This window comes from Lissotriton vulgaris, chromosome 8 (genome assembly GCF_964263255.1).
Source record: "Lissotriton vulgaris chromosome 8, aLisVul1.2, whole genome shotgun sequence".
NCBI classification, from domain to species: Eukaryota; Metazoa; Chordata; class Amphibia; order Caudata; family Salamandridae; genus Lissotriton; species Lissotriton vulgaris.
In genome coordinates this window covers 647,418,721-647,433,753 of record NC_141696.1, presented here as the reverse complement: position 1 = coordinate 647,433,753, position 15,033 = coordinate 647,418,721, and positions in this window count along the sequence as shown.

Genomic DNA, 15,033 nt, shown 5'->3' with positions numbered 1-15,033 from the left:
TTCTTTCATTGTTGATTGTTTCTGTAAAAAGGACTTCTCACATACAAAGGAAACACAGTTCTACCATATATACAAAATGGACCACTACAACAGTGTTATGTTTTGATTAAATTTTTACTTGGGGGCTATTTTTTGGGGGTTTAGGAGTCCTCTTCAGGAGCACTGTGTCTTCACTTACTCCAGCGCCATTGTAAACAGGACTGGGGTTTTCACTTGCTCTTGAAACACCAGAGTGGAAAAATTGAGGCTTTCCTGCTGCAGATACTACGGAGGACACACAAAAACCTATTTGATCAGAGTGTGGTCTTCTCTGCATGTTGTTAAAAACAACGGTGTACAGTCAAAATATCGAGGTTTTTTTTTCGATATACAGAAATATCAAGTTGAAAATATCGACACTGTCAAATATTGATGCTGTGCATATCGATGTAAAAAATATTGTTTTGAGGTTTTTAGTGAAATATTGATACAAGTAATATTAAATGTAAAAATATCGACATGTAAAAATATTGTTTTAGCATGTTTTTGGAATTTTTTTTAGTTAGTGTTAAGTATTAAAATGTGTCCAAAATGTGTTTAGTAATGTTTTATTTTCATATTGTTTTAGGAGCGGGATGTTGGGTTTATAGCGGATATGGGTGGGGAGTGTTTTAAAAAGGTAAATTAATTTTATGAAAGTTTTTAATTTAAGTATGAAATTTATTTTTTAAACTTCGAATTTCAAATTACATTTTAGGAGCAGGATGTTGGGTTTATAGTGGATAAGGGTGGGGAGTGTTTTAAAAAAGTTAAATTAATTTTATAAATGTTTTTAATTTCAGTATGTAATTTATTTTTTAAATTTCGAATTTTAAATTGCATTTTAGGAGCGAGATGTTTGATTTAAAGGAGATAAGGGTGGGGAGTGTTTTAAAAAAGTTAAATTAATTTTATAAATGTTTTTAATTTAAGTATGACATTTATTTATTACATTTTGAATTTCAAATTAAATTTTAGGAGTGGGATGTTGGGTTTATAGGGGATAAGAGTGGGGAGTTTTTAAAAAAGTATTCAAATATATTTTTAAGATTTGAAAGATTTTTAGACATTTTTAAAACGTTATTTCGATTTTCAGGATAAAATTTAGGAGTGGGATGTTGGGTTAGGTGATATGGTTGGGGAGTGAATATTTTAAATTTAAACTAATTTCAAACATTTAACAAATTAGAAAATCTGTATATTTGAATATTGTTAAAAATTATACTATTATACATACAATGTATTTAATTAAATTAAAAAAAAACATTTCAGCATTTGGATGTGGAATTATTTGAGTATAAGGGTGAGGTTTTTTTGGTAAAAATATTAGTTTATTCTGTGTTAATTGTATAAAAAAAGAAAGTTCCTTTTCCATTTTAATCAATTTTAAATTAACATTAGTAAGTATATAATTGTTTATAGGATATAAAGGTGTATTATTTTGAATTCTATTTAAAAAAATATTTACAATTAAAATAATTAATGTAATGTATATTATAAATATATTTATAGTGTTAAAACTTAGTGAAGTATAAATGTATTATTTTATCCTTAATTTTTTAGGAAGTCTTTGTAAATATGTTATATGGAAAAAAAATGTATTAATACAAGTATGTACTGGTATACGGTTTGTTAATTTAAAAGTTATTATAGTGAGAAAATTAATTTAATGTAGTTTAATGTCCAGCATCTGTCCCAATTAATTTTAGATTGTATTGGGAATAGTAAATAAATCAGGTTCAGTGTCCTGCAACTACCCCAATTTAATGTAGACTGGTGTTGGAATAGCAAATTAATTGGGGTCAATGTCCAGCACCTGCCCTAATTAAATTTAGATTGGAGTAGGAATAGTAAATTATTTTAAGTCAGTGTCCATCACCTACCTCAATTAAATTTAGACTGGAGTGGGAATAGTAAATTAATTAGGGTTAGTGTCCAGCACCTACCCTAATTAAATTTAGACTGCAGTGGGAATAGTAAATTAATTTAAGTCAGTGTCCAGCACCTACCCCAATTTAATCTAGACTGGAGTGGGTATAGTAAATTACTTAGGGGTCCATTAGGATGTCGGGCGGAGCGGAAAAACGCCTTTTTCCGCCCGCGAACAGCGGAACTCACGTCCACCATATTAGTATAGTCAAACATAGCTCATTTCCCTTCCGCCACGGAGCGACGCACCCGGCATCGAGACTCACCGCCGTGCCGAATGACGTCCGCACCGCTCCACAAATTAGGATGGCCCAAACAGGCAGATGCACCACAGCGGAGACACTGCATAACCAGAGCCGGCGAAAAGTCGATAGCGGAGCACCATAGCCGAGACCCGGCTATGAACGCCATGGACCCAGCCCTCCACATGCATCCAGTCATGTACCTGCTACTGCACTACCATCAACAGGGCCGCCGCGGACGACGCCGCAGGTACGCAAATACACCAATACAACACACAGCACACGGCCTGACACAGGGTCCAAGTCCACCACAGACACCCTGCTGGGGGTCACAATACATCCACAAGGGCACCCCTATATTACCCACCTGCCAACAAGTCACCCTTCTGCATCTGGGACACACATCGACCGGGAACTAGCAGCAACGTCCCGCTCCCGGTCACGTCACTGTCACGGTCAACACATGCGCATAATGCAGAAAGCAGGGCCTCTACAAGGCCTGGGCAGGGCACTGATACCACAGGGACACACCACCCCCAACTACAAATTAACACACACCATCAAGTCACATGCCATGTGCCCATCCTGTACATTCCCATGCACATCAACAAGCACAGATACAAGCAAGCACAATACACACCATGCACCACACAATAGACAACCAGGGAGTCAGCCACTGCAGGAGTAGCTGACAAGGAACACACTACACCAGTACCACACACACTCAAGGCTGACAATACTTCCCAGCACATACACACAACCTGGGTGTAAGCACAAACAGAACACACACACAGGGTAGCCTCAACAGATGTCTGCACACAACTATACCCAAACACCAGAGGACATCAGGGGATGCACATCAGGCAATGCCAAGCACACAGACACACAACACTGTACGCACAACAGGCAGTGTGTGCACAACAAGCACAACAAATACACACAGACATGACTGGAACCACCACAACACACACCACAGAGCAGCACAGCACAAAAACAATAGCACACCCAGGAAGTGAAGCTACACCACAGACAACCCACAGACACCCAACCCAACAACAACAGGATGCACCACTCTGGGATACAACAGCACACCCAGCAATACCAGAGCATTGGGCAGCTCACATAGCTCAAGTGCACAAGGGCAAGCAACACTGATGAATACCACAAGAACATCACACATAAAACAATGGAGCCATGTCCAGAGTGGAACAGCACACTTGGACCAAAACCTCCACCACAAGGCACAGACTCACAAATGAAAAGATGGGGAGGCACATACACATGGAAAAAAGGGGACAGCTGACATCAAAATCAACTGATTTGCATGTCAGTATCAGACATGTGAGGTGTGTCCAATACACAAATAGAGTGAATGCCGACCCACAATGTCTACGTACAAGTGGCACACATAGGGGATAGCATCACACCACACACCATGCCTTACAGGAGGAGAAATGGCACCATGTGCCTGCAGTGCTAGAGAAAGTCACACACAATGCCAGTAATGACCAGCAGGGTCACACAGTCAACACAAACACACACAACACACATTGATAATCAAACAAACACAACACTGATGTGCAAGTCACACACTTAGCACACACATAAGTGACAAATACAACAAGGAGGAGTCACACAGAACTGCATGAACACACCAACACACTGCACAGTGCACAACAGGCAACTCACACAAAAGAATCAAATCATTTACACAGGGCAGGACAATCAAACCCCCCAGGCACACAACTCCTGGCTGACACATGTGTGTCTATCACAATCCAGGGGCACACACACATACACAACAACTACAAAATCACACCCTTCACACTGCACACCTCCTCACCACCCAAGAGCACACATCACATGTATGCTAGGGGACCAGGACTACGGGCCAACACAGGATGTCCATAAATGTGATGCGGACAAAGAGCCTTGCAATGTTGAAGAGATACATAGAGCATGGGGCCAGTCAACTAAATGCACACACAAAAAGTACTCAAATCAGCAAGGACACCAACAAAAGACACAACAGGAGTAACTTTATTTATTCACATATTGCACAGATGTGAAAGTATAACAACTGTACACAACATCAAGGTACAAAAAGCAGATCAAAAGCAATATATCCTTCACAGGCAAAGTACAAACTGGAAGGCCAGTCTCCATGGCACAGGTGAGAGTGCAAAACAGCAGAGCAATAGGGTCAGTGTCCATGGCACAGGGGGGACTCCAACACAGCAGAGCTACAGGGTCAGTGTCCATGGCACAGGTGAGAGTACAACATAGCAGAGCAACAGGGTCAGTGTCCATGGCACAGGGGAGACTCCAACACAGCAGAGCTACAGGGTCAGTGTCCATGGCACAGGTGAGAGTACAACACAGCAGAGCAACAGGGTCAGTGTCCATGGCACAGGTGAGAGTACAACACAGCAGAGCAACAGGGTCAGTGTCCATGGCACAGGTGAGAGTACAACAAAGCAGAGAAACAGGGTCAGTGTCCATGGCACAGGGTAATCTACAACACAGCAGAGCAACAGGGTAAGTGTCCATGGCACAGGTGAGAGTACAACACAGCAGAGCAACAGGGTCAGTGTCCATGGCAGGTGGCCCAGCAAGTACATGAGAGGCTGCACAGGTGAGAGTACAACACAGCAGAGCAATAGGGTCAGTGTCCATGGCACAGGGGAGTCTCCAACACAGCAGAGCAACAGGGTAAGTGTCCATGGCACAGGTGAGAGTACAACAAGGTGAGAGTACAACACAGCAGAGCAACAGGGTCAGTGTCCATAGCAGGTGGCCCAGCAAGTACATGAGAGGCTGCACAGGTGAGAGTACAACACAGCAGAGCAACAGGGTCAGTGTCCATGGCACAGGTGAGAGTAAAACACAGCAAAGCAACAGCATCAGTGTCCATGGCAGGTGGCCCAGCAAGTACATGAGAGGCTGCACAGGTGAGAGTACAACATAGCAGAGCAACAGGGTCAGTGTCCATGGCACAGGGGAGACTCCAACACAGCAGAGCAACAGGGTCAGTGTCCATGGCACAGGGGAGACTCCAGAACAGCAGAGCAACAGGGTCAGTGTCCATGGCAGGTGGCCCAGCAAGTACATGAGAGGCTGCACAAAGGAGAGTACAACACAGCAGAGCAACAGGGTCAGTGTTCATGGCAGGTGGCCCAGCAAGTACATGAGAGGCTCCACAGGCAAGGCCAGAACAGCAGTGAACGACAAGGCCAGTGGGCAGGGACAAGTGCAGAGTCATGGCATGAGAAGCTGCACAGTGAGTGTGCATGACTCTACCCTTTCATGGCCAGCAACAAAACCAGGTGGCAAACGATGATCAGGACTAGCACACCTCTATGAGAGACAGGTGTATGAGGGGGACTAACACTCACATCTGGCTTTCAGGTTGACTTGGATCTGGCTGTGTTTTGGGCTCAGCAGGAACACCTGACTGGGGAGACAGGGAAACAGGTGATGTAGGGCTATCAGTCGTCTGGCAAGCTGGAGGGCTGTTTAGACTCGGTGGTATAGTGGCACGTGGAGGTAGAGTCATGATGACCTGGGACACAGTGTGGGTGGGAGAGTTTGGAGGGGTGCCCTTCCACTTTTTGGGAATACAAAATGGCTTCCCTGTCTTGGGGTTAATGAGAACAGGTGATGACACAACAGGTACACACACCGACTGGCCCGCATCTGGTTCAGACACTGGCACTCCCTCTGGTGAGGTGCTGGATCCTGCAGGATGCTTTGTCTGGCTACGCTTCTGGACCACCTTACCCCGCTTGCCAGGTGTTCCACTTACAGTGTCCTCCTTTGCTTGTCTGCTAGGTGTCCCACTTACAGTGCCCTCCTTTGCTTGTCTGCTAGGTGTCCCACTTACAGTGCCCTCCTTTGCTTGTCTGCTAGGTGTCCCACTTACAGTGCCCTCCTTTGCTTGTCTGCTATGTGTCCCACTTACAGTGCCCTCCTTTGCCTCTTTGCCTGAGGTGGCACCTACAGTGCCCTCATCCACCTGCTTCACTGGGCTTGGAATTGGAGTTCATGTTGTGGGGGTAACTAGGCCTGTGCCCATCCTAGGTATACCCTTGCTATGCAACACCTCCTCAGTGGACACAGACACTGCACGCCTAGCTCTACGTGAATTTTTAGGGACAGGTGAGTCCTTTGCTGGAGATGCTACAGAGGTTTGTGAGGCTGATGTCTGCCTCATTGCTTTTTCGGCCTTGCTCTTCCCTGACGGGCTCTTGTCTATGCATTCTGGGCTGACTCAGCTTTTCAGGGGGGATGGTGTCTGTGGGTGGGACCGCTTGGCTTCCATCTGCTTTGTGCTCCTTGTCCTGTATCGGCTCTGTGATGCATATGAACCGTGGTCACTGTCCTCTGATGTGGCCACTGACTGAAGCGCCCAGTGCGTGGTAGAAAGAAAGAGATCGCTGAAGACAAATACTTGAAAAACGCAAAGGAAGCCTTGGAGAATGCAGAAAAAGCTACGGCGGAATTTAATACCATCACCTTGCACAAAAAACTTGATAAGTTGTCAAAAGACATCAAGTCATACGACAAGAAGGCCACCTACTCGTATGTCAGTGGCGAATATTACATCCAGGACTCACAAGGGTACTACACACATCATAACAAACAATCTAACAGGAAATATACCACCTTTTCCAACTCTTCATTTGGCAGTGGACAGGACAGCGAATCAGAGGGAGCGAGTACTAGCACTGACACCAGAGGAATTCAACAACTTCCTCCTCATCAACCAACAAGAGGATACCCCACAAGTGGGCAACCCAGAGTCCCACAATATCAGGACCCATTTGGACCACAGCAGAATTTTTTAGGGGATCCCACGTGGAACAATCGAGACCTGAATTGGAGTCGTCCTCCGAGATGGAACAGGGGAACCGGCAACCGCCAAAACAACACCAGGGTCCGGTTCCAACCACAACTTCCACAAAACCATGGGGAGATAAACACGAGGCAACAAACGTATCGCTGGTAAATACAAGTGTCAATGAAGAAATCTTGAATGGCATGAACATGGAACTAAGGGAAGAGAATTTGTCACATGGATTAAGACCATTAGAAAATGAGAACATACAAGATATCCAGATAACAATTGGGCAAGACTGGTACCAAACAAATCGCCTAGGGGGAGAAGAGAATCCAGTGATGACGGGTTCATATCAGAATCAAGTATCCTCAAATCAAAATGGAGAAGACAGCGTAACTCCAATACTCAGTAAAGATCCAGTATTGAACATATCTGATCATACCCTCAGCAGAGCAGAACAAGACATTTTAGCCAAGGGCTTATCTTTTGTACCGACTGTCCCCCCTAATTGGCTCAATATCAAATTGGAACTTCAACAATTTTTTAGAAAGATAAGGCTGAAATACTTCTTCCATAAAAAAGAGGAATATACAAGAAAAAATGTGGCTACAACCTTTCGACCACCTTCTACCTCTAACCCAGGCGGTCATCTGATGAACGAAAGGATCCTTGCCTATGAAAAAGTGGTAATGACGGATGTTATGACTAATCTACAGAGTACAAAATACATCAAGCACAATATTACAAAAGAAGAAAGAGAGGTCCTTACTTCACTTAGGAACAACAAAGAGATCATTATAAAGAATGCGGATAAGGGTGGGGCGGTAGTAATCCAGAATAGAAAGGACTACATCGCTGAAATCATGCAACAACTGAGCTGCCAGAATAGCTATACCCGCACTGTGGGGGATCCCACAAAAGAAATATCCAAACTCATCAGAGACTTAACCAAAAGAGGATTGGATGAAGGCTTTCTCTGTGACGCGGAATACAAATTCCTAAACAACGAAAAAACAAGAATTCCAACTATATACACAATCCGAAGGTGCATAAGAACTTACAGCACCCACCCGGACGGCCTATAGTCTCTGGGTGTGGGTCTGTCATGGAACCAGTAAACCAGTTCTTAGACCATTTCCTGCAGCCATTTGTTCTGGAAACGCCCGCCTTTATAAGAGACACAATGCATGCAATAAATATGTTGGAAAACCAACCATTTGATAAATCTAAACAAATATTTGTAACCCTTGATGTGTGTTCATTATACACTAGTATCCCTCAAAAAGATGCCATTGGTGTAATTAAAGAAGTCTTGAATGGACGTCCATCGCCAACTTGGATACCCACGGAATTCTTAATCCAGCTACTTAGAATAGCGATGACGAAGAAATACTTTGTGTTTCAAAATTGCTTTTACTTTCAATGCAATGGAGTGGCCATGGGTGCAAGCTATGCACCAAGCCTGGCGAATTTGTTCATGACCAGTTTTGAACAAAAACATCTATACCCTGACCACAACCCATATAAAGAAAATATAACATCTTGGCACATGTATATAGATGACGTCATAATGATTTGGACAGGATCTATGGCAGAACTAACCCTGTTTTTTGGATGGCTTAACTTACGTTCAGAAGATATACAGTTCACCATGACGAATAACAACGAATCTATTCCATTCCTTAACTCGAAGTTGGAAGTAGAAGAGGGTAGAATCGTCACAAACCTATTCAAAAAACCGACTGATAGGAATACTCTGCTCAAATACAACTCACACCATCCCAGGAATCTAAGGGATAACCTACCCTTTGGCCAGTTTTTAAGAATACGCAGGAACTGCACTAGAAGGAGGGATTATTTCAGTGAGAGCGATCAACTTATCAGCAAACTAAGAGATAGAGGATACCCAAAAGGACTCTTAAACCGTTCAAGGAAACGTGCATGGTATAGACCTAGGGAGACGTTATTGGAAATCCAACAGAGGGACATGAAAAATGACCGGCTAATATGTGTTACAATATTCAACACGAAGAGCCACAAAATAAATAACATTATAAGCAAATACTGGGATTTGGTTGGCCCAGAAATTGGCACCCCTGAAGTACCAATGTTTTCTTTTAAAAGAGCTAAAAACATTAAAGATCATGTGGTGTCTTCCTTTCTAGAAACTACTCCACCAGCGGACATTCGGGCGCAACTTTTGCCTGCAACCCATCACAGGACCTCAAAGATGTGGTGCCTGTGAGGCGTGTAAATACTCCATAACTGGTACCAAAATTGTACATCAAGGAAAGACCTACAGCTTGAATCAGTTCACTAATTGTAATAGCCGAAATGTGGTGTACGCTATTAGATGTCCATGTCAGCTGATATATATAGGTCAAACAACACAAAAGGTGAAAAGTCGTATTCACCAACATCAGAGCAGAATTAAATGTAAGGTGGTGGGAGCACCACTTGTGGAGCACTATTCACTACTGGGACATACATCTGAGAAGATAGAGTGGACAGTACTTGAAAAGATTGTATTACACCCTAGGGGTGGAGACATTTCTAACCAATTAAACTACAAAGAATGTAGATGGATACATACTATGGAAGCAACAACCCAGGGCCTGAATGAACAGGAAGAGACTTATGTACAAATGAGCCGCATATAAACACGCCCTCAGAGTTTCACTGAATGATTGCGTACAAACTAGACTGAGAAACATCATACATCAGTCTGATACCATACATTAGTGTAATACCCAATATTTGGTTGTATCCGTAAGACATTACATAGGGTATGATTATAAACACAAATCTAATTGGCTGTTTGATAACAATGATCGCAAAATTTATGTATAAACTTGCTTTTGTTAATGAAGTAAGAGGTGCATTAATTGATAATGTAATCATTTCTCAAGAATAAGTAGAGGAGTATTCTTTTCAAAAAGCATGTATGCATGAAGGACCAAATTATCTCTGTTGATCATAGAACGTTGCTAGCTTATGTATAAATTTGCGTTTACTTTAAGTACTAATAGATGACTAATATCTAGAAAAATGAAATAGGGGTACATATGGAAACAATGGTAGATTTGCTGAAATTACTTGTGAAGCATTCTGGGAACTAATTGCTAGACATTTATCATATTTTCCAATTGTGAATGATAGAATCATCTCAAGAGTGACACATCATCACAGGGATGAAATGATTATATGTTTGGTGAAATCGTTTTTCTGAATATATTATGAACTATCTGCCATGTAGTCAGGTTAATCGCTATGTGTAAATCGTCAATAGAATGATGTAATACTTCACAGGGAGCAAGCGTGATATCAAGTACATTATATCGACTTTGAGTTGTCCAAAAAAGACTTCGGTATTCCACCACTAGATGGCGATAGGTACCTAGCAGTATTAGCAGTAGAGTGCAGACTTAGGGATACATACACACATGATGTACGTTTGAAACGTAGGCTAAAGAGTAGACCTGAGGAAATCGGCATTCCCCCGTGAGAGTAAGAAGGTGACGGACACGGATAACGACTTTGGGAAAAGTAAGGGTAAACGGAGCCGAGCGTTACGATGTAGCACCATGGCCATTCTGGTTTGATTTTTAAACCACGGCCAGAACTCCCGGTTTGAAATAGCTGTAGGGAATAGGATGACTGTAGAAGTAATGCATGACAATGCGGTAAAACCGCTTTTTACCACGTAACTACGAGGTTTGGTTTTTTAAAACACGGCCAGATCTCCCGGATTGAAATAGCTATATGGGACAGGATGACTGTAGAAATAATGCATGATAACGCGGTAAAACCGCTCTTCACCACGTAATTACGAGGGTTATTTAGGAGACACCCACTTTGGGATAGTAACTAGGAAATCACGCCATACACGGCTACGCTACTTTCACTTAGCATGATTTACGAGGTTGGAGGTTAGGCACTAATGTACCCACATATTGACGCCAGTTAAATCACGTTAAAGCCATGACCACAATATGTCCGACCACACAAGGGTTGCTTGGGTCACTTATAGTATAATGTAGCCACCTTCAATATTAAAACCCTTGACTAATGGAATACATCACTCCCTTCCTTTCAGATCAAGGAAACAACGCCTCATTCCACCTCCTGTATAATTAATTATTACAGAGGTATGTATTATAGCAAGAAGTCTTGCACATCTACTTAGTCTTAAAGAGATGATTGGCTAGGGGTTGGAATAATCATCACACCCTTAATTGTAGGTCTAAGGAATTTCAATATATTGTCTGAGTCGGCTGACCAGCAGTACATTTCAGAAAAAGACCAGGACTCCGAGTGGAGCAAGGTCTGCAAAAGGTGAGCAATGACGATGTCCTCACTTTTTATACAGTATACCACTGACCAATCCATGATACATATCTATTATATCTAATAGGCTGTCCTACATAGATACAGTCCTGATGAAGACCCGTCTCTGATGCGCAAAATCAACGCATCGTTCCCCAGGGTCGAAACGTCGACGCATTCCCTTCTTGCACGAACCAACTATCAAAAATCTTTAACTTGAATACTTTTGATTCAAATTCAGAGAATATGAAAGTGTATGAGTAAAAATTCACTCATTTTTTGCTTTGTGGTCAGTGTGGTTGATTATATTGGTATATGTACCACTGTCTTTGTATCCTGATCAGGGCCGAAGTATACAAATAATACAATTGGAATACCATATCATTGTGTATTTCTGTCCGACAGAACCATTAATATTTATTTCAGTGCGTGGTAGCAACCCCAAAGTCATCTCGGCCACATTTTTTGCCAGCCGGCTGATGTCGTCCCACCTCTTGTGGCAGTGGGTGCGTCGTCTGTTGGATATCCCAGGGCACGTACTTTGGCATCAATGGCCCTCCACACGGCCTTACGCTGGTGCACCTTGAGCTGCAGGTATGGGAGAAAAGTAGGGTAAGTTACCAGTTGCACTGTGTCCTGTTCTCACATCTATTACTACAGTAGCATAATGCAGAGTCTCGACCTTTTGGAATCCCACAAATACCCAAACTGGGGAACACCACACAAGGGCACTCTGCATGGGCTAAATAGTCATCATAGCATGCAAACATGAGGGCGTACAGGCTACATGCCAAACACACACACATGCAGGATGACTGCAATGAAAGCCCTCTGTGTGTCGCACACATCGCCAGTCCCATGCATGTATGACCCCCCCCGCCCAACAGCACACTCAATGATAACTTACCACTACATTGGGGCCACCATACAGCCTCAGGTACTGTGCCAACACCTCGTCCACTAGCACCTCCAGCTCCTCGCTTGTGAATGGGTTGGCACGGATCTTCTCTGTTCTTGCCATCCCTGTGGACATGTGACACCGGTAGTTGAAGTGAGTGTTGATGAGTCCCAGGCAGCAGGCACTTCAGGCAGCAGCAGGGGAGGATCCCAGGCAGCAGCAGGAGAGGGTCCCAGGCAGCAGCAGGAGAGGGTCCCAGGCAGCAGCAGGAGAGGGTTCCAGGCGGCAGGCACTGCAGGTAGCAACAAGAGAGGGTCCTAGGCAGCAGCAGGAGAGGGTCCCAGGCAGCAGAAGGAGAGGGTCCCAGGCAGCAGCAGGAGAGGGTCCCAGGCAGCAGTAGGAGAGGGTCCCAGGCAGCAGCAGGAGAGGGTCCTAGGCAGTAGGCACTTTAGGCAGCAGCAGGAGAGGGTCCCAGGAAGCAGCAGGAGAGGGTCCCAGGCAGCAGGCACTTCAGGCAGCAGCAGGAGAGGGTCCCAGGCAGTAGCAGGAGAGGGTTCCAGGCAGCAGCAAGAGAGGGTCTCAGGCAGCAGGCTCTATGAGCAGTGGAAATGTTGGGCTCACTCCCACAGATTTCTAGCCCCATGGGCTCGTTTGTGAGGTGCAAAGCTGCAATTATTGGTTGTCCAGGTCTGCCTCATTCAAACCCATCCAATGACCGGCTCCGCGGTAGCGAAGCACACCTTCTGCGATTTTCAAACCTGCATCATGCCACCGCAATTGTTGCTTCCATTGGCTGTAGGCTGTGCCCCATGGCGGTGATGCACGACAGGGGCCCAGGGTGCGCTACCACAATGGTGCATCTTTCAAACCCATCCAATGACTGGCTCCACGGTGGCGGAGCACGCCTTCCGCGATTCTCAAACCGCCATCATGCCACCGCAATCGACGCTCCCATTGGCTGTAGGCAATGCTCCATGGCAGTGATGCACCGCCGCGGACAGGCGATATCAACCGCCATATGTGTGGCGCTGCATGCCCACCGCCAGCAACCCATGCCAATAGCTACTGCACAGCGGTGTGACGCCAGCACCACCCCCGTCCACAAGTGCGGTAGGTATTGGCATAGGTTGCTGGCGGTGGGCATGCAGCGCCACACATATGGCGGTATCAATCGCCATATGTGTGGCGCTGCATGCCCACTGCCAGCAACCCATGCCAATAGCTACCGCACATGTGGATGGGGGTGGTGCTGGTGTACAGCTACCGCCTTTCCACGGCGGTGTTATGCCAGCACCACCCCCGTCCACAAGTGCGGTAGCTATTGGCGTAGGTTGCTGGCGGTGGGCATGCAGCGCCACACATATGGCGGTATCAATCCGCCATGGACAGGCGGTAGTTTCCACAAATTTGGTCACATGCAAGGGGATCTTGAACCAGGAACTCTGCATCAGTGCACAGCAGCAACAGATTGAATGGCACATCATTGTACACACAATTGCATCTCTTGGTATCAGGCACAGGTGGTTGCATGCTATGTGTGACGCACATTGCTCTGTGTGCCTGCATTGTCACAGATGCGTTTGATGGTTGATGATGGCTGACAGTGTTAAGCTGATCTTAATTATGTGTAACCAAGCACTGTGCTGAGGGTCTGTGCTGACCTTGGCAAGGCTTGTCTCACTGTATGGTGTTGTTCCATACGTGTGCTACCATATCAGCCCATGCACACACGTTTAACATCTACTGTGATCATTGTGCTCTTGATGTGCGCCAGCTTCACATGATGCATTGAGGTGTGACAGGTAAAGCAGATGTGTGTGAGGCATTCATGGTCAGCTCACACACTTTTGTGGATGTTACTGGATGAGTTGTGCACATGTGGAATATCTAATTCAGAAACTGTGGTTTTTACATTGATATTCTGTTATGTCTGTGGGACATGTTTTAGGTAAATAGATTGGTGAGTCCCCAATTTAAAAACATGTAACCTTGTGTGTCACGCATCTCACATGGAATTTATAATGTTTTGTGTAACATGATCCATGGTATGTGCTGGGTCAACTTCTTGATGGTTGTCATTGACATGTGTCCATGTACATCACAACTAGGAGGAGGCCAAATCTCATACGCCACCTGACAGTGCTGGGGGACATGGAGGATGTTGCAATAATACGAAAATTCAGCCTCGACAGGGCGAGCCTCAAGACCCTTTGTCACCAGTTGGAGCCCCACCTGCAGCCTCGTCGCCACTATACAACTGCTTTCACACCCACACACAAGGTGATGGCAGCCCTCCACTTTTTTGCTACTGGTTCCTTCCAGGAGACTGTGACCGCTGCTGCAGGGATGTTGCAGCCCATGTTCAGCATGGTGCTGAGGGATGTTCTTGCAGCCATGATGTTATATAAAAATCATACATTTCCCATGGGGAGCTTAATTGCCAGGAGTGAATGGTGACTTTTATGCCCTTGGGCACATACCACATGTAGTAGGTGCCATCGATTGCACACATGTAGGTCTGGTGGCGATACAGGCCACTGAGCATATTTTTAGGAATCTGAAGCACTATCATTCTATAAATGTGCAGGTGGTGTGCCTTGTGGACATGACGATTTTGCAGGTGTGTGCTAAATTCCCCGGCTCTGCCCATGATTCCTACGTCATGAGGAACAGCATGGTGCCCCGTATGATGGCTAACCTGCAATCCGATCGTGCTTGCATTGTGGTTAAGTATGACCTGTGATATGGCGTGAGGTGTGTTTGTGACCTGATGCACTCAG